The following is a 3,600-nucleotide window of genomic DNA, read 5'->3' as shown; positions in this document are numbered from 1 at the left end:
ACGAACATCACTAGATGTTGCGTAAGTGGCACCAGCCGTATCCAAAACTAATATCCAGCATTCGAAAAAGGCTAGATCCAATATATGTTTTGCATGTAACGTCAGATAAGTTGTACACTTCAAATTACCCGCGTAATTATGAGTATTTAACTGGTAGTCCCAAACATACAAATACATAGCAAAGGCATGAAAAGAGAGAATCTAATTCATCGGTTCAAAATTCACTTATCCCAAACAACACATTTCTATCCTAGCACAATGCATAGCTAACAAAAACTATCATTTGAATGAGAACTGGTTAACCCTCGAAATGAGAGAATCACCACAATTCACCAACAAGAACTAGCATTGCTTCATTTAAAAAAGGATCTACTGAATATGAAAATGCAACAAAACGGCATCAACTACCAAAGGATTTACTGTGTAAAGAAACAAAGGAAAAAAGAATAGGGGAGGGTGGGGGTTTAAGGCGTGCTTCGGTAAACATTACAGTTTTCCAGCTAAACTAAATATGTAATTCGTTAGACGAGTAAAATATTATAAACATAGAACATGAAACGTACTGAAATTGAAAGAATCTTCACCTTAATATATTGATGAAAGACTAGAAAACCATACTAAAATCATCATGTGGAAGCTTCGGTCCACTGCCAATGTTGACTAGTTTCTTTAAGACTTCAAAATCGTCAAGCAGCCGGGTTGCAACAACTCGAAAATGTTAATGCTACATCCCTCCTCAACACCAGATTTCCTCGAGCAATATTCCTGACAACATCGGCTTCAAAGAGAACATGTTTCTAAACTACAAACTTTTTACAGCCAGTGTTTTCTTCCTTTCCATTGAAGTACATCATAGTTACATAAACCCGTAGTAGAGCTATAAAATGCATAACTACCCCTATATTAATAGCTCGATGAGTATGAATGAAATTAATACCAAATTACAAAACTGTTGGTGCACATTTCCGTTGTTAATATAAAATTAAAAAAACGAAGATTGTACTATGAGCTATAAAAAAACGAAGATTGTACTATGAGCTATAAACTCTGAAAAAAAAAGATTGTACTATAAACTAACTGAGGAACAAGCGATAACTAACGAGCTGTTTTCATTCAAAATATTAATAAAAGATCAAGGTGTTAGAATTTGCATAATGATGTTGCTTCCATGTATATTAGGTAAATTATAAAAAGCATATATATCCCATATACCAAAAAACTACCGATAAAAACTACTTGATACTTCTTATTTAATTTACCAGCTCCTTTTAGGGTGGGGATGTTATTAGAAATTAGTTTTCCATCGAATTTTAACGGTGCATACGTAAGTATATAATGATCTAATGCGAATAACTGTTAAGATGATACCTCAATTATTGGAGCGTACGAGCATGCGTATCCGCTGGTGTTTCCATCCCGTCCGGTGTTGAAAGAGCAACAGATAGGTAATAAAAAGGGAGCAGAACGAAAAGGAAGCACACACCACACACAAGGGGGTGACCCCGGGCAACTCCCGTGCGATTCACCCCCCAAAACCAAATAAATTCTTTTTTTATTAACTTTGTTTGACCTGCCATGCAAGCGCACCTGTCATGGCAAAGGTCGGATGACAAGATCACTCAGGATTCCAAACCTCAAACCCGCTCAGCGTTATTGAGGTTCTTCATCCCGTAATCTACATCCACACACACTCGTCCTCCTCTTTAACTTCAAAGCATACACTAATTTTCTTTTACAATTTCTGAGATCTGCAACATAGGTTACGGAGTTCTTCGCCAGAACGAGCTTCGCTGCAATCGATCATGGTAGATCTGGAGACGGAGATATCAACTAGGGAAAAGCGGCAACAGATTGGTTTCTCTATGGATCTACGCTGTGTCCATCCGATAACCGATTCTCTGCCGTACCTGCAAAATACAACACCTCAAGAGCCTCGATAAACCCATGAACAAAGGACTTGCTACGAAACAGATTCCAAAAGCAAGACGAACGTGAAGCGCGCACCTCTGAACGTTAGATCTGAGGCAACGAGCGTCAGATCCTTGTAGAACCTGTAAAACAAAATTAAAACTGTAAAAACCTATCCATCAAAGCTCTACTAAGCGAAAATTCAATAGAAAATTGACCATACCCGAACAAAAGCACCATCGGCGTGTAGCTCTGGATCGGATCCATACAGATCTATGGAGAATAGGTGTATCAGAGAAAACGCGTGAACAAGATCTGACCTAATCTAAAAGACAAGGATAAGGATCAGGGGAAGCCGGAGATGAATGACATAAAGGAGGAAACCCAAACCTATCTTATATAATAGGGCTGTGTAGATCTGACGGTTGAGATTTGATTGTATTGACGGTAGGAGATTGTGAGGCGTGGAAAGTTAGGTGCGGTTCATTTATTTATCGGGTGGGGTAGCGCTGTCAGTGACGTGTCGCTTTTGAAAATAATAATAATAATAATGAGGGGTATTTTTGGGAAATAGTGGGGACAATGGCGGTGTCTATGTTTATCGTTCTAGTGTTTACCCCAACATACATAGACCGATAGACGGCAAAGATAAGCTGGCCAAAAGAACAATTCAAAGCTGCGTGATCTTTACGCCTAGAACTAGAAAGTTGAATTGCGTCATTTACACGATGGCATATGGGTTACTATCTAGAGTCCTCGTTAAACACGGCTCCAATTTCTAATTCACGTGCTTCCCGGAAGGAGAAAAAAAGAAAAAACAAGAGGCCCTGATTTTTTTAACTTTAACGAAAGATGAAGGGAAATTATCTACGTAACTACGTAAGTACTAATACAATGCAACCCTGTAATCCTTTGTTTTGTTGGGTCTAAACGCTGATAATACAATCTTTTGTCAAATAAAATTTCATCTTCAGGTCTTGTTGGGCTTCTTTGTCTTCATTAAAAATAGGAGAACAAAAAATAAAAGTGATAATGTTCACCAAAAAGAAAAACAAGCCTTGACAAAGTTTTTGCTTGGTGTTTTTGGTGGGTTGTTGGATGGTTTCAGTTCTCTCTTAACTTTACACACAGTTTTTTTCTTGGGCTGAATCATGCATTATTGGGTTACTGCACCATGATTATCCAACAACTTGATGGTTTTTTAAGGTAGCGTTTGTTTGTAGAGACACGACAGAACAGAACACTGAGACAAAGACAATAGGACAGAGACATTAAAAATTATGTTTTGTGTATCGTGTTTGGATACGATGGATAGGACACTAATGTAATGTCTAGTATTATGTTTGGATACACATGGACAGGACTAAAATATTATATAAAATGACTAAAATAGTCATGTGATTCCAAATTTTTGAGTATAAACTAATTTAATAAATAATAAGAGTACGTAGGAGTACAGACAGTGGGAACTTGAAAAAAATATTTGAAGCAGTCAAAAATTTTAATAAAAAATTATATAATAATATTTATATTAAAATAAAATTTATAAATATAATTATTTTTTTTAAATTTATTATTAATATGTAGGAATACATATAGTTAATATTAACAAAAAAAATCTGAGTTTGATTAATAAAAAATTTCATTTAGGTTAATAAGCCAAATTAATTTTAAATACAAAATCAGTTTTAA

At 35.9% G+C, this 3,600-nt stretch overlaps 1 long non-coding RNA gene across 1 annotated transcript; it reads right to left on the bottom strand.

The window, feature by feature from the left end:
* Positions 1-328: 328 nt before the first annotated feature.
* On the bottom strand, positions 329-2,504 carry LOC107642872 (uncharacterized). The gene is made up of 3 exons (XR_001620709.3): positions 2,132-2,504; positions 2,005-2,051; positions 329-1,907 (listed from the first exon to the last, which is right to left on the bottom strand). It is a non-coding gene; the product is annotated as an uncharacterized LOC107642872 (long non-coding RNA).
* Positions 2,505-3,600: the final 1,096 nt, after the last annotated feature.

Source organism: Arachis ipaensis, chromosome B5 (genome assembly GCF_059453495.1).
Source record: "Arachis ipaensis isolate K30076 ecotype BB chromosome B5, ASM5945349v1, whole genome shotgun sequence".
Lineage (NCBI taxonomy): Eukaryota > Viridiplantae > Streptophyta > Magnoliopsida > Fabales > Fabaceae > Arachis > Arachis ipaensis.
The sequence above is the reverse complement of the archived record's forward strand: the minus strand, read 5'-3'. Positions and strand labels throughout refer to the sequence as shown.